Source organism: Thermobia domestica, chromosome 4 (assembly GCF_964235325.1).
Source record: "Thermobia domestica chromosome 4, izTheDome1.hap1.1, whole genome shotgun sequence".
Lineage (NCBI taxonomy): Eukaryota > Metazoa > Arthropoda > Insecta > Zygentoma > Lepismatidae > Thermobia > Thermobia domestica.
The window spans coordinates 258,542,094-258,567,007 of record NC_137457.1 but is presented as its reverse complement, the minus strand read 5'-3'; the positions used below and the strand labels follow the sequence as shown (position 1 = coordinate 258,567,007).

The 24,914-nt window shown below is 35.3% G+C and overlaps 1 protein-coding gene across 8 annotated transcripts in view; it reads left to right on the top strand.

The window, feature by feature from the left end:
• Positions 1–24,914, top strand: part of LOC145684015 (sphingomyelin phosphodiesterase) — a 273,240-nt gene that overhangs the window by 77,705 nt on the left and 170,621 nt on the right. Inside the window, exon 2 of one of the 8 annotated variants that reach the window (XM_081755814.1) lies at positions 7,519–7,545. The exons of the other annotated variants lie outside the window; for them this stretch is intronic. The gene's annotated coding sequence lies outside the window, so the exon portion shown is untranslated. The remainder of the gene's footprint in view (positions 1–7,518; positions 7,546–24,914) is intronic. 8 annotated transcript variants of the gene reach the window in all.

Here is a 24,914-nt window from a genome sequence, read left to right as displayed (position 1 = left end):
TTTATTTTATACTTTTGGTACTTTCTTTCGGCACTGCACAAAAAGGTTAGAAATTTCAACGTTGGCCATGATCTAAAAAATATCTACATAGAACACGCTTATATTTGTTTCAGGTGTCATGTCTTTATCGTTATTGGTTCAAAATATATAGTACGCAATCAAACTTTGGGTTGCGCAACTTCACGGACACACTGTAGTATCATATATAGTTTAACTGCATTGATGTATTTCTCATCTTAAACGATGTTCACAACCAACTTTCAACTCGTTACGAATTTCTTCTTCCCTATCCCCACCTGCACCTGCACCCCACTATTCTACTGATCGAAACCGAGATTTGCAGTATATTCTTGTTTCTTTCCTACGGCGTAATTTGTGCTTGCTTTCCGTTCAATTATTGCGTGAACTGATTCTTTTATTATAACAGTACGACTGTGAATGTTGCCTTTTCAATTAGTATTGGGACAACTAGCAGTGTTGAGCCAAAACTAATTTTTAAAAAAATCCAACACTTTATTTTAAAAAATCCAACACTTTATTTTAAAAAAAATCAAACACTTCAGACTGAAAACCTATCATTTGCAGCAACTTTGCTCTCTTTACATTTTTTCGTATCTGCACTCATAACAAAGTTGGTCTATGGCAAGGAACTTTTATTACACCATGTATAATCATTATTTTGCTTTTAATTAAACCTTTAGTTATTCATTAAATCATTGTGTCTGTAAAATCCGAGATCATTTAGCATACTAGCAGTAGTATACTATTTTTATAATACTAGCAGGTAAAATTAAGAGATTTATTTTTGTACTTGATAAAAATCAACAATTTTTAATTGTTGTTCGTGTTTAGCTAATAAGTTAATATGTTCATGCTGGTTAATTTTCATGAGCTATTTTTTACGCCGGTGGTTTATGGCTCTTATCTCTGCCAAATATGTGTGGATTTGTCTTGTACAGAAAGCAATTAACTCGGAAACGGAAATCATCACTTTTCATTTCAATGCATATTGCTCAAATTGTGTTGGGTTTCTTAATTAAGAGTCTCATTATAGCCTAGCAGCAAAATAGCATTAAATTTTAGAACAAGGAAAAGAACTCCTTTTCGTGTTTATATACAGGGTGTCTTAAAAATAGTGTTTGGTTTTGCCTACGTTACTGTGAATCGTGCATTATAGTGATGGAATGGGTTACGGACGTCGTGACAATCCGAGTTAATGTCTATGAAACATTAATGATCTACATCTGATATTAATGTTTTGCAATTTGGAGGTAAATGATCGAGTTTACGTAATTTCTTCTCCTTATTCCATCTAGAGTTACAGGAGAAACAAATAATTTTGTGAAAGGATATGTTTGCTGTATAAGTTAGGTAGACGACTGAAGTTTAGTTTTGATAAAAATATCTGTAACTAACACTGAAAATAGTTGTACTTGTCCTTTACTTCAACTTTTAAATCTTTGAGCACTACTATATGTTAGTTTTCTTTGCATGCTGTGAATATAATTAATATGACAAACTGATTATTTCCGGTTAAAATTATTAGAATGCGATTAAAATTCTTAGAATGTCTGATTACAGATGTTGCATGCCATTTCCAACCATCAATAAAATGGACATTGGGAATACTATTATGTTCATGTAAAATACAAGAAAGTATATTCCTGACACGGCAAAATCCCACAAGTTGTCGCTAAAATCTGATTGCCACATAGCACGTCTGATAGAGCATCATGAGAAATGAAAATAAGCAAAATTTAAGGTGCTATGGACCTGAAGGATAGGAGCTACAGGGCTTCAAAATTTGAATATCCAAGAAAATTATTATATCATGAAATTATGTACGTTTAAAGCAAATATCTTGAAAATCGTTAAAGCAATCAAAACAAAAGTTGCACAATATAATGAGAACAAAATGCCCTATCGAAAAGCAAAAACAGTGTTGCCATAGGTGAAGCAGTGTTGCCAACTCAGCATATATTTTTTTGTTAGAAATAGTACAATATGCGAGTGTGCACAGATTTGAAATGCACTATTATCACTAAACATAACAGTAAAGTGTAGTGATACAGTGTTGCACACTGTTGGAGCTACATGTGCTCAAATATACAATGGAGAAGTCTGATAGTGACAACAAAGAGTAATAAAAGAATGCATTAGCAAAAAGTGAGGATTTTGCATTGTACTTCTATGGCCCCGGTGAATAAGCAGAAACCTCGCGAAAACAAAATAATACACGCGAGTAAAGAAACACGTGTTTTCTAATTCTGTAAACTGGTTCTTCAGATTATCTTATCAATATTTGGAAGAGTACTTTCTTGGTTTATGTCTTTCGTGTTAAGTTACATATTCTTTTACTTCCTTTCGTACATACCATAGATTATGCTTGTACACTGTAATATTACCATATTCACATTGGAAATATAATTATTTTATTACTCGCTCATTTCGTTTTTAGTCTGCCCGGATAGCGGTGTGGTCCAGAAGGCTAGATAACCGACATATTAGGGATCGTGGGTTCCAATCCCGCCTCGGGCATGTTTTTGTTGTACTATTAACCTTATAATTCATTGTTATCTTTCTGTGGATCTCACTTTACACTATAGGTCGTATCCTATAGAGCTTAGGAGCTACGCAGGACGTGAAAATGGCATCACTCAATTTCGTTTTTCAAATGCATCAATATTTTGTGACACTGCTGACATTTTTCTATGTTATACTATCGGTGTTATGCATTTGAACCAAATTCATAGTATGAGACCCAAATTCCTTTATTACCCTTTGTTGTCACATATCACACTTCTACATTGTACATTTTCAGCACACGTAGCTCCAACACTGTGAAACACTGTACCACTACACTTCAATGCTATGTTTAGTGATAATAGTGCATTTTAGATCTGTGCACACTTGGATATGGTACTACTTCAAATAAAATATTTTTATGCTGAGTTGGCAACATTGCTTCACCTATGGCAACACTGTTTGTGCTTTTCGATTTGGCATTTTGTTCTCATTATATTTTCCAACTTTTGTTTTGATTGCTTTAACGGTTTTCAAAATATTTACTTTAAACGTACATAATTCCATTATATATATATATATATATATATATATATATATATATATATATATATATATATATATATATATATATATATATATATATATATATATGTATATACTCCATGGTTCTGGATAATCACAATAACATTTTAAAACACATTTTTCTGACCAGAACAAAATGAATTATTTAATAATTATACGATCTTTGTTACAGTTTCAAGGACCTAACGTCCTCTTCATCAGACATTGAGAAAAGACAGATGACAGCAAATCTTATATCTTCCTCAGCCGTTAGCATTTTCATTTATATAATTGTTGTTTTTATATATATAAAATTTAAATTTCTAATATGTAACAATATCATATAATTACATTGTTAATATATGTTAATTGTGGTTCAATGCAATTTACAATTCTATTTATCTTATATAAAATGAAATAAAATAAAATAAAATAACAGAAATTTGGAAATATTCAAATTGCACTAATAGTCTTATGCATTTTTCTTTTCTATCACTTCTAATAATTTTTCCCATTGCTCATGTATATTCATACCACTTGTCCAGTTCATTAAGTTCTCCTCTTGTTCTTTCCTTATTCTTCTCGCTTCCTTCCACTTCCTAATAATCTTTCTTTTTTCTCTTTCTAAATCTTTAGCCCCTTCCCAATCTATCCTATGTCCCGTTTCTTTCACATGTTTGTAAATAGCATTATTTTCTCTTTTCATTCGAACATCATCTTTATGTTGTTTCAATCTGTCCATGAGCCTTTTTCCCGTCTCCCCTATGTATTTCATGTCACACTCACTACATTTCACTTCATAGATAACTCCTTCTTCTTCCTCCACTATATTGCTTTCCCTCCTTTTCTTTTTCTTCCTTATACACCTCAACGTTTCTCCTCCTTTTCTATATGCCTTAATACCTCCTTCTCTTAATAACTTCTTTAGCACTTCCGTCTTTTCTCCTATGCTCTGAATTCCATACCACTTCTTATTTTCTTCCTCTTTTTTCTTTTTTATATTTTCTTCTTTTTTCTTTCCTTTTATCTGTTCTATCCTATATCCATTATTTTTAAGTTGTTTATAGAAATTTTCTAAATCTGTCTGCTTTCCCTTTTCTTCACTATTGATGTTCTGTATCCTCCTTTCCATGTTTCTAATGAAGTTCTTTTTAGTTGCTTTGTCTACATCACTTCTCCAGTGACAATAAATACATGCATTCTCAATGTCTGATGAAGAGGACGTTAGGTCCTTGAAACTGTAACAAAAATCGTATAATTATTAAATAATTCATTTTGTTCTGGTCAGAAAATGTGTTTTAAAATGTTATATATATATATATATATATATATATATATATATATATATATATATATATATATATATATATATATATATTGGATATTCAAATTTTGAAACCATGTAGCTCCTGTCCTTCAGGTCCATAGCACCTTAAATTTTGCTCATTTTAATTTCTCATGTGCTCAATCAGATGTGCTATGTGGCAATCAGATATTAGCGACAACTTATGGGACATTCCCATGTGAGTATATATACAGTGTTGGATAGTATGCAGTTTTATCGTTCAATCCTTCTCCATAATAATTATTATGTACTTGTGTTGTATGATGCTACATGCATTTTGTGTAATGAAGTGGATGATTATTGTCTGTACGGATTGATGCTCTCTTTTAGAAACATATAAATGTAATGTTCGCTGTTCTTCACTTTTTTCTTTTATATACATGCTCTTTTTCACGGTTACTTTGGATTTTATCGGATATGCTACATTCTCTGCTTCTCAGAAGATTATCTACAAGCTACCACAACGTATTATAGTCTAGTTGAAGCTTTGTACTTCTATTATTCTGTGAAAAGTAGTTGTAAATCTCTTGTACATATATATGTTCATGTGTTATCTATGGATTTCTTATCTGTATTGTAGTTATTCACTTCTTGGATTTTCCCTTCACAAATATCGCTGACTCCTTGTTTCAACATCCCGTGCTTACATGTCGGATCAGCCCAGATATACTTAATGTTACTGGTTTTTCCTTGCGAGAAGTTATTAAAAGTCGAAGAAGGAACAAGCTCAAGCAGTGAACATCATTAATTAGTTATAAAATTCTGTAGTAGTGCTGCAAAGCTGCTAGTGCGGGTCTTTCTGTGTCGCCGAGTCCGTCTGGGTCTTCGGATCTGTCCTGGTTACTGGATCATTGGATCTGGCCGAGTTTTAGAAGCGAGAGTCAAACCCGAACAGAAGTCGTGACCCAAGTGACCTGGTGGCTCATGAACCATCGCATCATACATTACATAACACAAAGTGAGAATTACATAATTTCGTTCAGGAGCTCAAGTAGTTCCTTCGGTGAAGCAACAGAGCTAGGGAGAAACAAAAACAATATAAAAACTCGTTTTTGAAATGTGCCACATTGACAGTACGACATATACTTTAATTTCTTTCATACTCTAACAAGAACATCTTTAATAGTGCCCTGAAATGCTTCTATGATGTTCGCTTTCAGATTTTTTTTTTTTTTTTTCACATGATCTTACAGACAGAAAGTCGTATAAGTGAGATTGCCTACGAAAAGAGATATTCCACGACGAGATACGAGACGAAACAGAGAAAGATGCACTTTGCGAGAAGATATATCTTTACCAGACGACACAACTTTAACACTTGTGTCCCAGGCAACCCTGCGTATAATGTCTGAACTTCTTTGTGTCCAAAGAATGGGTCGTCCTCCTCCAACCTTCTCGGGAAAGCAGTGATGTAACACGCATTATTTATCAAAAGCAAATGAGGGGGTACCTCTCATGTTGGAAGATTACCTCAAAGTGTTACTTTTCAGTTCATCGACCTGAAGGAACAAATTTTGTATCATGCATCGAACAGACCTTGGACTTGTTCCCGTACTCTACCATTTTTCGATGCCCCCTGTGTTTGGTGTCTTTTGCAATATTCTCGTCCACCCCACCGGCCATTATTTTCGCAGAACCTATATTACTGTGCACTATTTATGCATATGCGTAACATATAGGATGATAATACGTCTCGGTTTGCGAATTGTTCTGATATTTAGGCCGGTTTATGAGCTAGCCTAGTAGAAAAAAGTCTTCTCTGTTGGAGGAGGGAAGGTAGACTCTAGCCCCTTTCTTTAACCTGTTTAGATGAGGCCATAAATCCTGTAGAAAACGAATAGAGCAACCAACAATACTCTTTATCCCATGATTCTAAAAGATTGAAACCTGGAAATTAGGGATAGACGATAAGATTGAGAATTATGTTTGAGAGTACCATGTAAATTTTATGGTTCTAAAACTAAAACCACCCGAATACTAGAGCAAAATATTGAATTTGTGGCTTTATTTGCCGAAATAAACTTAACAATTAAATTCGAAACTCAACTATCCTGTATCCATTTTCCGAATAAAGAATTGTTAAATAATGCTAATAATATATATTGTGAAAGCGGCACATAAAATAGTACGATTGCTCACTAACATTTTGCTTTTCCCTGCAGTTTGGTGATAATTTATGCATATTTATCCTGACATTTTCCTAGAAATTGTGTGTCTGGCCACTTGTTTTACCATCTCAAATTATTTCGTAGTGCCGCCACAGTCTCGTAAACACATTACCTCATACCCAGATAAATATAACACGCAGTGGCTTATTTTATTTACAATGTGCATGCACTTCTTACATTGTAAATATTCTTTCTCCACTTGCGATGCATTTCTTGCAAATAACAATAATGTGAAAAATAAATATTTACGTATCACCATCTATAGGTGCATCTTGTTTCACATTTGGATTCATAACCTCGAGACCTCTTTTGAACATGTGACGTTTACTTAAAATTGAACTTAAGTTTAGAAAATACGAAAAATCTAAAAGCTGAAGCATTTAATGGTATAGCGGCGTAGAGTATTTTTCTAAAGAAAAGAACAAGTGCTAAATACACGTCGCTGACATTGTATGGATTCTCTCTCTCTCTCTCTCTCTCTCTCTCTCTCTCTCTCTCTCTATATATATATATATATATATATATATATATATATATATATATATATATATATATATATATATATATATATATATATACGGTTACACTTACTTCCTGAAGCACTGAATGCAAACTGTTACAGAGGCCATGCATATGTATACTACCTTCCCAAGCCAAATGAAGGAAACCTTAATATGCTAAACGAGGTTGAAGAATGCTTACCACAATAGCTAAAAGTGTTAATTTTATGACCCCATATTATATGTAATGCAAAGTGTGAGTTTCTTTTGTAGCACAGCCGGGAATGAAAACGGGTTGCAGAAAACTCTCACTTTATTTGCCTTCATACACATGTGTTGTATTGTACAGTACACATATGTGATTGTATATAAGAGTATTTTACATGTATTAACAAACTTTTTTTGTTTTTTGTTTTAGTGTGATGAAACTCTAGATGCGGCCAAGGTAATTTTGGTTTGTAGATTCATTGTTGTTTGACCTATTCAGTGGTTAAATTGAAGATTTGAAATTATCAGATTTTTTAAAAAATTCAAAAGGAAAAAAATCTTTCATTTGATTTCTTAAAAAAAAAAACAGTAAAAAGAAATCGTAAGGGTAGTATAGCGTTAACATGATAGCATTTACGTGGAAATGTCCGCATTTTAAGAAAAATTTCGATCCGCACAGATTTGCAGAAATTCCCTGATTTGTCCGCATTTTCTAAACTCAAAATCTAGTCTCAATTCAATTTCAGACATTTCATATGTAAAGATACGTTTGGCTATTTACATTCAAAGGAGGAATTATTTTTAAAAAAGACACTGAAAATATGAATAGACAAAGTGAACATGGTGCCATGTAAATACTCTAATTATTTTTCATGCATTTCAATATATTCATAATGTTTTAAAAACAGACTTGAAAGTTGAATCTAATACATAATAATGAAACTGATATTGTGTGTGATCGAACAAAGAGAACGACTGGACCGTTTGAAATGTTTTTTTTTTTATATATAGTTATCAACTTTCTCAAACTTTTTATTTATTTATTTACGAGAACAAGTCAATAAGTATCTCCTATCAACTGTTTATTATTTATTACCACAAGAGTACAGTGTTTTTATTCATATCATTCTTCAACATAGTCCTCGTGCTTTTCAATACACCTAGTCCTGGTCCACTGTTGCACAAGCTTTGTGATACCCTCTGCAAAAAAAGGGTTTGGTTACGCAGCAAGCCGTGAATGTACCGCGTCCTTTACCTGTTCATTGGAGGTGAATCGACGTCCTCCGAAAGCATTTTTAAGTGGACCAAAAAATAGATGATAATCGGACGGGGCGAGATCGGGACTGTATGTAGGATGCACCAACAGCGACACGCAGTGTCTGAAGAGTTTGAGCAGTGTGGGCGGTAGTATGTGGACGCGCATTATCATGCAACACAAGAACGCATTCCGACAATCGACCTCTGCGTTCATTATCAATTGCAGACTTCAGCTGATTTACCAGTATATCACTGTACGTTTTGTTGTTTATTGTTGACCCCTTTTCCAGGTAATGCTCCAGAATTGGTCCTTGTTAGTCCCAAAAGACTGTGAGCATCACTTTCCCTGCTGAAGGTTGACTTGAATTTCTTCTTGACGGGAGATCCGGAGTAGAGCTGACGAATTTTTGTGACATTTGCTGTTTTTGGTTTTTGAGAACCTGTTTTCTGAAAACCGAAACCGCAAATATGGTTTTGGAAACCGAAACCGCAAAACGGTTTTCAAAACCGACACTTCGGTTTTATGAAATTCACTTTTTTCAAAAACCGATTTCGACCACTAATCCGGAGTGCTTCCATTTCATGGTCTGGCGTTTGTTTTCTGGTTCAAAATGGTGAATCCAGGTTTCATCTTCAATGATGATTCACCTGAGAAACGCTTCACTTTCGTTAGCGTAAGGGTCCGTTAGGTGCTGACAGATTCTCACACGGTTTTATTTATGCTCTTCATCGAGTTTTTTTTTTTTTCGGAACCCATCTCGCACAGACTTTGTGAAAGTTGAGCCTGTTATGCATCATGTAATATGCAGAACCATGATTAATCTGTATGTAGGTTGCCATTTCATGAACAATCACTCGTCTGTTATTCAAAATCAAGGCACGGACTCTTCAATAATGCAATCAGTTGTTGCTATAGTTGGACGCCTTGCACTTTTGAACTGTTAAATCCACTAATAGACACTTTGCTATGGTAACGCATTGTGTCCGTATTGTGCTTAAAGTCTTCAATAAATTTCCCGGATAACAGAATGCTGTTCTTTGGTGCACACAGAGAGTGGTGCTGCCATCTTTTCTTCGCAACAGCGCAAAGCGCACTAATGGGATAACGCTGCAACCTACGACAGGTAAAGGTTGTGACACTTAGCGTCTGGTGAGCACACAATGCAGAGAGACAACGTGAAAAGAAATATAAAAATATTACAGTTACTCATTAACGTATCCTCGTAGGCACTTTTATTAAAATACATATCATAAGAGGGCATACTGGGATTCAAAATGTACACTAAAAATTGTGTATTTCACATCGCCATCAAATTAAAATGAAACTCTACATATAAACTCATTAAAAATATGTGGACGCACGTCCTGACAATTTTGAAAATTCCCGTTTTAAATGGAGGGAGGAAGGGGGCTCGTTAATTTTCTCGTCATGTTGAAAGCGGCTTGTCTGTTGTTTCCGACCGCATCACATGAAAACGGCTGAACAGTTTGAAATGAATTTGAATATCGTATCTACCTCAAGCTGTATTTAATAGTGTAGTACTAAATATTGTTTGCTGCTGGTCGAGACGTTTAATGTTATAGTCTATCTCAAAATCGATTTAACTTATTATTAAGTGCTTCATGATTTTTAAATTCTAAAATTTCGCGACAACCCGTATGAGATTGTGAGATACATTAGTGTGTCACGACACACTGATTGAGAACTACTGGGTTAGAAAAGTCATTTCCAACTACGCGATATATGACGTAGAAGCGCGCTTCTGCAATCAGACAAGTAGCAGATCAAAACGGGGAAGGCCCATGAGACAGGACAGTATTTATTGATGCATAACTCGGATGCTTGCAAAATCATCCATAGCACTATCGAAGTTCTTGCTTACTTATTCCACTGCTGTTTCTCAAAGCAAAAGTTTTCCACCTACTCCTTCTTCTTTCTGTGTGGTTTACATAGAATGGGAACATGAAACTATGACGTCATCGAGCATTCACTTAGCAATGAAAAAGTGTCCGGTAAGCAGGAGACCGGTATTCGAATTTTACCAGTCCATTGTCCAGATTTTTTTCTGTATAATTATGACGTACGGCTTTTCGCTAAGGTCAGCCGTACCTTTGGAGTTTCAGTGAATAACATAACGTAAACACGTATATACATAAGTATATACATAAAAATAGTAAGTGACCCAGATAGTATCTGCAAAATGATATTAAAGAACCTAAAAACTGTTTCCAAGCCTTTTCTTAACCTTTAAACGCCAAAGGACGCAACTGCTGCGTCAAGGCTGTAAACCTTAATATCTCAGCCCCTAATTAAGTTAGGAAGATCATTTTGATATCAATGTGTTCCTAAGGATGAAGCTTGCAGCCAATATGCATTTTATGTATGTGGGGGGTACCACGGCAGAGGGTAAAGTTCGTGTTTTTTGATTTTTGTATCATTTTTTGGAGGACCTTCTCCCTTGGGGGTACAGTCATAAAAGATAGTATGTGTAGCAATGATGTAGCCCACTACACGCTAATACCCTGCAAAAGTACTTATTGCTTATATGGAGAAGTAGGGGAGGGGCAAAGTTGGCCAATTTTTTGAGTTTTACTTTTTGGACGTAAATTATTTATTTTCTGGACGGTCCCATATGAAACAAGATATCTTTTCACTGAATTGGTCTAGAAGCATAATTTTTGTTTCTGTATTTTCTACTGATAGTAATGAAAAAATGGCTTACATATAACGTGTAGGGAGGTCACAGGGGCCGACAACCTGAAGGTCTGCAAGAGCCCTTCGAAAATGATATACAGGGCGTTTTTATATGAATTTTGTTCTGAATTTTATCTTGCTTTGTGATGCAGCAATGTCTGCTATTTTTTTTATTGTCACAACTGTATTGCCTACAGTACCTGTTAGCTATATTTTGTCAGCGTAAAGTGACTGTAAGAGTTTCCAGATCCCCCTAAATGCTATTTTTCATATATTTTCAGGTTTTTGTTTCATCTTCTACTCCGAATAGGACGGGAATTGCACAAGTGTTACTTCGTTGGAATAAGTGTTTCATAAACTTTCCAACGAGGTATCAATACTTATCCTGTGATAATTAGGAGAGATCATCAGGGCCCCTAACATGAGAGTCTACGATTTTGTTCAAATCCCTGTCCGGTGTATAAAGATTAAAAGGTCAGAAATTTGAGTGCAAAGTTCATTACGTCATAATAATCGGGTAATCAAATTTCTGGACTATGCGGAAGATCTCGAAAATAGCGTTTAGTTATTTAATAACATTTTACAGATATTACGCGACTTACTTTTTAAAATTACTTTTAGTATTCATCATTATCTTTGAAGTATTCACTAAAATTTCAGAAAGCGTCGAGCACCTTTAATATGGCGTATTATTTCAAAGGGGAAATCATGTCTTAACCAAAATAACTGTTGATTAGTGTGCTTGTGACTATTTCAATATACACAATGTTTTTTACAGAATTATAGACTGTGGTCCACTCGAGTTGTGTGAACGTGATATGTCGGCTATTAATTTCATGAAACAGTTCTTTACGAAAGTTTGTAGAAAGTGATTATGTATGAATATATTAAACAAAGAAAGAAAAAGACACAACTTACGTCATTCCTAACCTACTCATTTTTTCAGTGTACCATTTTTTTAAAATTTTTATTTCCTTTGTGAAAGAATCTGGGTTTATGTTTGAAGATGTTAGATTGGAGATATACTACTTCCAGGTGTATACAAAAGTTAAAAAGAAGAGAAATGCAAATGTTGTATGGTATTTGTGTATATATTGGTAGTGTGCTTCGTGGAATGCATTCAAGAAAGTGGGTAGTGAAAATACACTCCTCAACCTTGGTATGAAAACTGTCATTTTGAAACAAATAAATACTATTCAGGTCAAGTTCGATGCTGGAAAGAGAAAGGATGGCATATGCATACATATTAAAAGAAAGAGAAAAAAGTCCTCAATAAAAAGTATGTGAGTAAATGTATTCATAAATTGCATATGCTCTGTAATAAATAAATTATCGCGTTCCACTTCTTTGAATATGTATTATTATTAATATTATTATTTTTAATTATTTCACTATGTAATATTAGGATATTTTCCTTGTATATTTAAATTTATCTATGAAATTATATTTCTAACATAATTCTATACTGTATGAGGATTTCCCTTTTATGCAATCGACGAAGTTATTTCTTTTCTATTTTTAAATATTTAATACAAGGATCGCACAGGGTGACCAAAACGTTTCACTAGGAGGAAAAAAATGGACGGTTCATCTATCGAGTGCATTAAAAATGCTGCCCATGGACAACAGAGTGCTGTTCTACAAGTCAAAATAAATGGAAAATGTTATATAATGATTAGAAATGGGATGTTTAGGTGTTAAAAAAACTGTAAAATAGGTAGGCAAATAGGCACTTAAAATTTAAAAATAGGCAGTAAAATGTAACTCGAAAGAATGAAGAATATACTCAATACAACTACAAGAATAGATTCAAGTCGTAGATAATGTTCAAAGAATATAGATACATACTCATTTGTTAATATCATCTTTTACTGTATATATAAAAACAAAGCTTAATATGCATTCCATATATATATATATATATATATATATATATATACTAGCAGCGTTCACCCCGCTTCGCTGGGGTCACCCCGGAACGCAATAAACCTTGTTAATTAGATAATTTTTACTTTTTCGCTTTCAAGTGATATGATAAAAAACATAGTAGATTGCAGTAAATGTTAACATTATATCGCCTGTCATTTATGTTAACCCGCCCCGCTTCGCTGCGGTCACCCCAACCCGCCCCGCTTCGCTGCGGTCATCCCGGAACGCAATAAACTTTGTTACTTAGATAATTTTTACTTTTTCGCTTTCAAGTGATTTATAGCGCCTGTCAGTTATGTTAACCCGCCGAGTCACAGGGTCATGCGGGTTGCATATAAATACGTTTATTTTTATACCTATGATGAACTAATAACAAAGGATTTGTACGTATGGACACCTGAATGGTCAATTATCTCAAGACACTGGTAATTGAAAATTAAAGTGATATGATAAAAACCATCTAGGGTCCACATCCTAACAACCCCCCAAAAATGAAAGAAATCGGTTCAGCCGTATTAGCGTGATGAGCGAACAAAGGATTTTTTGTACGTATTGACACCTGATTGGTCAATTATCTCAAGACACTGGTAATTGAAAATTAAAGTGATATGATAAAAACCATCTAGGGTCCAAATCCTAACAACCCCCCAAAAATGAAAGAAATCGGTTCAGCCGTATTAGCGTGATGAGCGGACAAAGGATTTTGTGCGTTCTCTTTATATATATATATATATATATATATATATATATATATATATATATATATATATATATATAAATCTACCACGTGCTTGTGTTTACAAACACCTAATATATATGTGTGTATTATTTATGTTGTATAAATTACATATTTTCCCAATGAAGGCTTATTTTGAAGAAAATGCATAGAATAGGCAAAATTATGCACTAAAGCAATTATTTAGGCAGTAAGGGAGAAACAGGCAAAATAAAATTTGCTTAAATCGAAACTAACTCTCCATATAAACTTTGAAACGTTATTTTTGACCATATCTTTAATATTAAAGAATAGATATTTTGCCTAACATTCGGTCTCTAATAATGATATACCTTCTGGGGCTTTCTTCTGCTGCTGTGAGGAATCAACATTTCACTATGTGGCAAACTTGGAATCATAAGCAATGCTGTACAAATCTATCAAACAGTTAAAATAATTTATTGGGCTGATAGATATGAGTGATGTTTATGCCAACGTATGTCGACTTTAATGCTATCTGGAAAGAATCAATGTAACTGTTTGATGGATGATTGGCTGCGGTTCTTTATCTGCGACGTTACCACATAGTGCAATTCGTATGTCCAGATAAGTATCCGAAGAATTTACAATTATGTAAATTTTTCACTGTATTTTGACTTCTAGGAAGTACTCTATAGTTCATGGCCCCCATTTTCAGGACATCCGATTATAAAATGTGTAAATGTTTCAAAAACATTTGAAAATGAGCGTTTAGAACGTTTAAACTTTTTTTTTAAAAAAAATAATTTATTGACCATCTCTAAATTGCTGTTTAAAACGTTTTATTTTGTTGAATATCTTTTCGTTGGTGTGTAAAACGTTGATTTTATTAAAGGTCTGTCAATCTGCATATAAGAGATGTAAATGTTTGAAAATGGGCATATAAAACGTTTGAATATTTTAAGAAAGTTTAACTTATTAAACGTCTCAGGATAAGTGTTTAAAATGTTTAATTAAAAAAAAATGTAAATCGTCGCCTAATAAGCACATGTTCCGAAATAAGCATTTGAAACGTTTTAAGATGTTAAGAAAGTTTTTTTTTTAACGTTTGTAAATTAGTACTTAACGCGTTTAAACGTTTCAAAACCAGTTAGTTATTAAACGCTTGTAACTGAACATTTATACAAGTTCGTAAACTAATCTTTAAAACATTTAATCTGAGAAATGTTTAGTAGGGTGTGGAGCGTTACGAAATTCTGTTTGCTTGTATGTTTGGGTAGTACTGTAAATCAATGATGGGATTCTTACTTTTAGCACGAAGAGTCCTTGATTTGACAGCATCTCTTGTAGTAGAGACAACTTGCAAACCGCTTGTTGTAAGCTTGAATTGCAAGTCGGCCAAGCTTGCATCCAACTTGATTGGAAAATATGCAAGCATTCCGCAAGCTGGATTCCAGTGACGAAGTTACATGGGGCAACCTTGCATTTAGTTTTCCATTCAAGATTGACGCAAGCGTTTTACAAGTCAAGTCAATAGTCAATGAACGGCTAGTGATGCTATGACACTCTGCGAAGGGTCTAAAGCCTCGCTTGCAAGTACAACAAAAGGTAGATTGTATGAAAGCGTTCAAGTGCAAGCGTAGAAAGCCAAAAGCCAAGCACGCGCCAACTGTCTGAAAGCTTTCTTGCTATTAGGGATTTCATGTAAGTTTATGGTAAACATCATGTCCGATAATTTTTTAACTCTGTGGCTTTCTTCATTATCACTCTCACTCTTTTTTTCTTTTGCCTTCATTCATGCTTTTATCATGCTTTTACTATCCCTATATGTAAGGTTGTGTACGAGCCAAGAGTTGAAACTCTTTTGTCTAAATTCGATTTTGATAGAATATGGTGTATGTATTATGATGCTTTCGGTCAATCCCTACTGTTTCGACGTCGATAATGAGGTAGTGAATTTATCTCCTCCGTTATATTGAAAACTTTAAAATGTTTCGTAAAATCGGTAAAAAAAATATCCGATTTTTATAATAAGGAAATCGTTAAAGAATAAGGGCGATGAAAAAAATGAAATGAAATCTTTGAGTTTTACATCACACGGTTATGCCGGTGAGGTTAAAGGAGACGATGATGATGAGAAATGAATGAGATGGTGGAATGAAGAAAGTGGGAAGAAAGGGAGAACCCCGAGAAAACCCATGAGCACGGTGTTTGTCCACTAAAAAGTTCACACGGCGCGAGCTGGGAACAAACCAGGGACCCCAAGCACCGGAGGCGAACGCTCTACCACTGAGCCACCGCGTTCCCAAGGGCGATGAAAATTCCCAATAATAATAATAATAATAATAATAATAATAATAATAATAATAATAATAATAATAATAATAATAATAAATAATAATAATAATATCTATTGCTTGCTTATACAATGCACTGTATTACTAAATTTAGCAGCCACGCAACTAGGCTAGTTGTCGCCCGGGGCAAGAATTCACCTTAGCGCCCTCCCTGATCAACCAAACCTAAACGCTCTCCAACTACACCCGATATTGACATCACATAATAATTCTCGTATTCCATTTTTTCTTCGAGTGACAAAGCTTGATTTCAAAATTGCAGTACATAATTTAATTTTTAATACAAGATAAAACGCCAAACTAATTAGAGTAGCATGCTTGACATATTCTTATAGTCAGTGTCAAAGTGAGACGGTATGCGGTGGTATGCCATACCGCCTCTGATTTATCAATGATGAAGGCATACCGTCTCTGGTTTTTCAATGATTGAAACATACCGTCACTGGAAAGTAGATGCTAAATACCTCTAATAAACCCATTTTTAAATACAGTAATTAACGAATAGCTTTGCACGTAAAAAGATTTTATTTCTTATGTAGAAATAATTTCTAAGTTGACAACACCGACATTGTTATATTTTTTCTACCTTTTGTTTTTAAAACGAGGTGTCTTCGAAGAAGTTCACATAGTTTACATTTTGATATGCCATATTGAATTGTTTCTTTGTTATGTATGTGTCTTCTTGCCTTAATGCATACAAATGCTTGTTTTGAGTATAGGCAGATTTATGGGTTGTCTACTGGGGAGGCGAACCTTCCGGGGATTTGGAATACCGACAGTAGAGTGGGGTTTCCAGGAGTTTTTCCGCAGGAAATTGTTAATATCCTCATTCGGTTTTTGAGCATTTTCGTGTACTGTATAATTCTCTATAATATAAGATAAGGGGAGATTTTTATATATTTTTTAGAAAGTTGTTGGCGGGGGATCAAAGTCTCTCCATGTCCGCCCCTATAACTGCAGAAAGCTCCAATGATTTTTAGTCATTATGTAAATAGAAACGCGATCTTTTAGGCAACATACCCTCACTGCATTTCAACATTTAGATAACCGGTATGCCGAGTCAAGATCATAACAAACATACCACTTCGAACACTACTTATATCCTTCTCATAATAACGGCGAATCACTATGTTTTTGGAATTGTATCGAGACAGTCTGTTGTTTTAAAATAGAATATTTAATTATGACAAACAGTCAAGCTGTTGTCTAAAGTATAATACTCGGACGTTTTGTAAATCTATTAAATCGATGTAAGTTAAATGAAAATACAAAAATCTGGAATTATAATTTAACCGTCCGGGCTCTTTTGGCTGCGAAGGTTTTTACAATGTTCTCAAAAGATAGCTTTGAAGCTAAGTTATGCTCTTTGGATATGATCCTAAGATTATTTAATCATTGTTGTCCTGTTAAGTTTCTGAGGTAATTTTTTATGATCTTTAGTTTGCCTCCTTTCCTTGGCTTATAGTGAAAATAAATATTTGCAGTTTTGCTACTCCACCAATCCGGCGCCGGGGCACAAGCCCCATTTTCCACCTTAGTTACGTCACTAATTACTAGTGCGTGATAAAACACGTAAATATTTCGTGTAAAGTACCCTAAAAGTGACTAGAAAATTGGTCAGGCCTAAAAGACGATAAGCATTGTCTGGAACGATTTGGCCATTATCTCCTTTATAATTTACATGGTTTCTTAGATTTCAATTAGCATATTGCGAATTTTCTGTTTGTTCTTTCTGTGTGAAAATAGGAGAGATAATAGTGAAGAAACTCGAATTCGATATTTCGGCTGATTTACAGTGCCATGACCCATATATGCTAAAAAATAAAAATGTTTCTGATGTATGAATGCCTGTTCATCGTCGGTTGTTTTTCCGTTCATACATTGGTACGTAAATATTAGGGATGGCCAGAACCGGTTCCTGGTGGAACCGGTTTTCGGGTCTAAACGGATCCGGTTCCGGAAACGGTTTTTCGGATCCAGGTCTGGAACCGGTTCTTCGGATCCAGGTCTAGAACCGGTTCTTCGGATCCAGGTCTAGAACCGGTTCTTCGGATCCAGGTCTAGAACCGGTTCTTCGGATCCAGGTCTGGAACCGGTTCTGAAAACAGAACCGGTTCCTCGCGGAACCGGTTCCGCTGGAACCGAAACTTTGTGACCATCCCTACGCTAAACCCGAGCTGCTGGCAAGCTGTGAACAGTATGCTAGATGAAATGGTGGAAGCGACAGGCAGGCGCCCAGGCGGCGGCAGCTTGTCTCATTTGGCTAAATAAACTGGGTAACTGGCAAACTCATTGGTTAAACAGGCAAACTGGCCAACTCATTTGGCTAAACACCCAATGGTGGACCAAAATTTTTTTTCTGGGGGCACAAACGGGTCTGGGCGGGGAAGGCACAAGCGCATGGTCCTCTTTGCATTATTTTTGAAGGTGAACTTTATGCCTTCTTTACGAGTCTTTGGGGGCTTTCGGATCCAGGTCTGGAACCGGTTCCTAAGATCCGGTTCTGGAACCGGGTTTTCAGAACCAAATGTGGAACCGGTTCCTAAGATCCGGTTCTGGAACCGGGTTTTCAGATCCAGATCTGGAACCGGTTCTTAAGATCCGGTTCTGGAACCGGGTTTTCGGATCCAGGTCTGAAACCGGTTCCTAAGATCCGGTTCTGGAACCGGGTTTTCGGATCCAGGTCCGGAACCGGTTCCAGAACCGGTTCTGAAAACCGGATCTCCGGGAACCGGAACTTTGTGGCCATCCCTAGTAAATATACCTAAGGGCAAACTTTTAAGGCCCCCCATGAAATTGTACAGAATATTTTCCCTACTTTCAGCTCTTTCTACAAGAATAAAAGTAACACACCGTAAAGCGAAAATCAAAATTCGATTTTTTCGAATCCAGCTCTAATAATTGTATTTATTATTATTATTTTACAAAACATTCTTTCATAATCATAGTGCAGCTGGCAAAACTAGCAGTATTGAAATTAGGTTATTAATTTTCGTATGTACGATCTCTAATAGAGGTTAATAACTAGTGCAGACTTTTCCAAATGTGTTCATGATTTCACAATTTCGGAGTGCTGATAGTTACTAATGTAGTACAAAAATGTTCTCATTAGTATAGAAATTCTCTAGTCACCATTTTAGGCTAGATGGGATTAGACGCAATGGGATTTCCCATTTTGTCTAAAATGGTGGATATTTTATCCTGGAGAAATCAGTCTGATAAGCAGTTAAGACGAGATAGGATTAGGCGAAGTGGTATTAAACTGTCTGTGTCAAGTGTTTCGAATGTAATTGCTATGTGCATATTATTTCCAAATATAATTTTAGTGTAGCCATTGTACAATGTATGAATTAACTGTCAATAGAAACAGGAAAAGTCTGTTCATTCATGTAGAATTTATCGAAAACAAACGATATTAGTGCAATCGATAATTTTCATGGTCGCTGAGATGAGTAGTGACACACTCGATGCCGTGCAAGTCCAAATTCATTATTCATGTGTATCCTAAGGAGAGAAGGGGTTCAGGTTATTTCCACAAATCTAATCTTCCCGAATTAGTCCTATGAGCGACCGAACCATTTACATTGAGATGATGGAAGATGATATGATTCCCTCTCGTAAAATATGTTTGCCTCTGGCATTATTAGCGTCCGAACAGCCTTGCAATGAAAAATGTACGTGCCAGTGACACTGTTCGTCAAATATATTTACCCTCTACTGTGAATGCAAATAAAACTTATCTTAAATTTGAGATAGATTTGATGTAAAACATATCAAATAACTTAAAGAGACAACAGGGATATTTCTATGAAAAGTATATTCTTACCAGTATGTAATTAATGATTGAAAACCCAATTCTAATATTTTCTTTCTTCAAGAGCTCTGCTTTGTGTATTTAATTTAATTCAAATCTAATTACTTACTACGCAAAGTAATATATTTTATTTTGAAAGCTTAAACTTGTAAAAGCCTCGCGAATTGTCTACTTTTTAGACTTCCTAAGATGCTATGAATAAAATGAGAAAAACATTTCAATAATAAAAGACAACTTTTGAGATCCCTTACATCTGATAGGCTATTCCCAACCGATCCCGCCAGTTACAACGCAGTGCATTATAAAAAGCGTTCATGGTAGAATCGTGAAATTTGGTACTTAAACATATAAAAGATCAACATTTCACGACATCAATTACATCAGGGTAGTACATTCGAAAGGGAGTCGGGCCAAGAACATATCAGCCGACTCTCGTACCTGTTTATTATAACAAATTGAGAGTTGTTAATGGTTTTCTTCTTTTTATTATTGCGTAGTACGTATCATTACCCAAATATGTAGTTTATGTAATATTTATAATAATTATAAATATTTTTTACAATCACAAAGCGTATTGCATTTTTCTGTGCGCCACAGGATAAGCAACTGTAAGAGTAAACAGTAAACAACAATACTTGGTTTCATTTACATTAGAACTTTCTCTAAGTCCGGATAGTATATAGAACATTACATAAAATTGGCCATATATTTAGTAAATGAAAAGGAAAATATATCCGTTTTTTTATCGGCTTATTTTCTGTTTGTTTGATTTATAGTTGAATATCCATTAGTCAAACATTTATATAAATAACTCGAATTTTCAATACTTGGAAGTAACGTTGCATTTCTGGCGAAAAGGATATGCTTTAATATTAATTACCAGATGCCCATTCCTCGCACGCGGAAAATTAGGTATAAGGTTTATGGAAAATATTTGAAAGCTATAAGATTTATTAGAAAAAGTCAATGCGTAATTAAGCAGATCGAGAAGCATGCGTATAAAATACAAGGCCTAGAGCATAGTGTTATGAAGTTCACATGATGTTGACACAAGGATTGTCTCAGTGTTACCAGAGTCATCATATTTGTGTTTTTACCTAAAAAGCACACATCCATTTACGCGAAAAAAAAAATTACTTACGCAAATGACTCCAAGAATGTTTTAGGAACGCTAAGATGCATTTCAGCCATAGCTTAGCCAATTCCAAAAAACTGTTGTTACGTTTACCATGTGTATTCAGCTCAGATTTCAAGCTCATGGTGGCTCAGTGGTAGAGTGTTCACCTCTGGTGCATGGTCCTTGGTTCGATCCCAGTTCACGCCAGTTGACAAACCCCGTGTGCGTGGGTTTTCTCGGGGTTCTCTTGTTTTCTCCCACATTTTTCATTCCACCATTTCATTCATTTCTTATCATCACCGTCTCCTTTAGCCTTGCCGGCATAATCATTGGACGTAAAACAAAGATTTTCCAATTCAGATTTTGCTCCTTTAGGTGACTGAATTAGATGTGCGAAATCTCTCCATTGGTGCCACGAAAAATGTCTTACAAATGTGTTACTAGTAGTTTCGGAACTCTGGTGATAGAAAAAAAAAATCAAGGACTTACCCCTTAGGGGTCGCCTCTTGCAAAATCTTATCTTATGTACAGGATAGAGTGTAAGGCCAGTATTATACGAAATTTCAAGGCGCTATGGTTAACAGTTTCGGAGACCCAAGTATAAGTGAATCATTTACTCCGTGAGTTTTACTCATTTTTTATTCATATAATTTTCTCTAACTCGAAGTTTTATGACTCGATTTCCCATTATTTCGATGATTTTTTGTGCTCATATCAAGCGTTTTCCTTACGTCGAATTTTCCAGAATTATTGAAATGAAATAAGTGAAATTTCCACTTTTACGTCCCACGTAAATGTCCTGTAGGGTAGAGGAGATGGATGATTAATAAAAGGGAACGATTATGATCGGTGGAATGAGAATGTGGGAAGAAACGGGATAGTCCCTACAAATACATATGGCCTAGGGTCAAACCAGGGATCTCTAGCACCAGACATGAGCGTTCTAATACTTAGCCACTATTCAGTCCTCCTAACTGAATAGTAACTTGAAGTGTTTTATTCTTTGTTAAGAGATGGCAGTTAAATTTCTTGTCAGCTAGAGAAGAAGAAGAAAACCTAGTAGTTACTTGAAAGTGTGTAGTTGTAGCTTATGTGTTTGTGTGTGTATGTGTTCAAATTGTAGTGCTGTATCGATATGGATTTTATTCTGTGTAACCTGCCCCATAGTAGAACATGCCGCGACCTGCGATGTGATCGCAGAAAATTTGCCGCACTTGTTCAGAAAAATTGCCAGACAAATAAATAAATAAATAAAAATTTTTAAAAAAATGAAAAAATTAAAATAAAAATTAAAAAAATAAAATATGCTATGTGTTTCATTGTTGAGTAAAGTATCAAAATTTGTGCAGAATACCGATATTTTACCTTGGAACACACACACTATTTCATGGACTTTATTGAGTTTGGTTTAAAGCTTCAATTGAACAAGCTTTCAGAAATTAGTACGATTGTAAGTGTAGAAGATGGCTCACAACATGAAGGTGCTACCAGATCAGTTTTTTTAGAACAAAAATGATCGCTTCTATATGTAAAAAATGCTCATTTTAATGGAACTCCACTAATGAATCAACCTATCAGTTAAAAAAACTTGAGATCTGGCAAAAAAAAAAAAAAAAAAAAAAGTTAAACCAGAGGAAGAAGAGGTTGATATTGCTTTAATACGTTTTTAAAGAATACCCAGTTTTTAAATTCTATTCTGGAACAATTTAAAATTTATACATATGATTCTGATGCTGACGCAAGCTTCATGAAACAGATAGCATCTAGGTTCTCGAAACAGACAGAATTCTTGTTTAATTTGGATTTTTTTTTTTTTTTTTTTTAACTTTTCCAAGAAGTAACGTTTCTGTTGAGCAAGCAGAGAAAGACTTTCCGTCTTCTCCAAACTTCTTTGAGTTTGTGAGTATATTCCCATTTCAGTTTTTGGTAGATATAGATCAGAATAGATTAATTTTTGAATACGAGCTTTTCATTAAGTCTATGCAGGATTTGGTAACCAGCTTAAGAAATGAAGGAAAGTTTTTTTTTGAATTGAAGACAAGTTTCCGAGAAAAATAGTCTGTTGCAGTAAAGTTAATGATATTTTGTTTGAGTTTACCATTGTCTGAGGACATAATGTAAAAGCTGGGGTTCAGTGGTTACTAATGTGATGAAGAAAAGGCCAGCAGCACAGGATGGATTTAGTGATGATATTGGAACAACAGAACAGCTTACATGCATTATCCTAAATGGACCACCTCAGGATATTAAAAAATTCCTTAAAGCTGCTCTCATTACAAAATACGGTGTATCGTATCATAAATATTTAAATCGACTTCGTTTAGCAAAACTCTTAAAAATGTGACTTCACAGCTTGTAACTCAAACTAGGGATACCGCTGAAAACTGTTTACCATGCTTTATGTTACGCTGTAATAAAAACATGATAGTGTCGTAGTGTCATCTTGATTTTTTATTTTAGAATTCCTGTAGAAAATTTTTGACTTACAAAAGCTCATCGCAGAAAGACGAAGAAAGTTCTATCATCGGGGTAACCTGTAATGCATACTCTTAAAGCCTGTCTATTTCAGGTGTGCCCTCGGAAAATATGCGAAACATACTTCGTCCCCATTCTGCCACCCTCTGACGGAGGAAACCCTCACCTTGCTTAGGGAAAAGAAGTGAATGAGCTCAGCTGTGTTGCCAATTTGTCATTCGGTCGTTTGGTCTTGAGGAGTGAAGGTCGTAGGCTACTTTCAATGGCTAACAAGACAGCACATCGAAGTCCGTGAAATAATTCATTGTGGTAACACTTCCGCACCTAACAATCAACAATTGAAAGATCTCGGCCGCATCAACTTGTCCCTCCTTTTTTGAGGAAGGTACGGGAAAAGACACATAGACAGCAGCACCAGAAGGGACATATTTCAAATAGAAAAGCTTTAGTAATGTTTAACAAAATCTAGGTATTGCATGAGAAGTTTGATTCATATTCCGGATTCCATTCCTTTTAATCCATTCCTGGAGATTGAATCCTGTGAATCCACTTCACTGAATAACTGAAGTTCGTATATGGGTCAGGGGTCTCATTTGGGAAAGGCAAGAAGTAGGCAATTGCCCCAGAGAAACACATGCTTTTTAAGGAAATTTAATAATATACTAAGAAAACACAAACTCGTATGTCGGTGCACAATCTCTTCCTTGTCAAAATCTGAAATGACGCTGTGGGCCTACAATTTCATTCCTTTAAAAAAAAAAAAAAAGCCTTTGGTTCTGTTGAATAATTCCGAGTTCCGATGTGACTGGTTATTCCGTCTGATTCATTTCTTCATACGTTTCACTTGTGGAAGAAATATTGAAAAGGGGACAGAGATGATGGACTTTCATTCCCCTGGACTTTAAAGTCCAGTGTTCGTCTGATCCCATCCATCCAGAGTTTCTTCCAGGCATACCTTCGGGACGGGCTTCACTCCTCCCCCTTTCCTGGAATTTTTCCAATCGCCATACCAGAGATAAGAAAAAATATACAGGGTTTTCATAAAGTATGGAATGATTTAATTCGCTTATAATTTACATAAAAATGCTCATATTGAAATCAAATAAAGTGCAAACGGTAGCGGAAGGATTAAATTTTTATCTGTAATCTGCACCAGCTCAGTTCATTCACCGCCACACCTCCAACTGGGCGCCATTTACGTCCACACATTCGCGTAGGACCGTCTAGGAATCGACTTCTGTGGGCTGTTGATGATGCTTTCCCTTACCCTGCTCACTGTTGCAGGCGATGTTGGCGGCCTCCCACTTTGAGGACGGTCCAGGACGCTTCCTGTCTCCAAGAACTTAGCATGCCACTTTCGGATTGCACTCTCAGTGGGTGCCGGCTTTTTGAACTCTTTAGTGAACTTTCGACACACCAGAATTGGCCTTGCCCTCCCTCTCCCTCTCTCAACGTGTTCAGAGTTGCCGCTTATCTAACAGTGTTGCC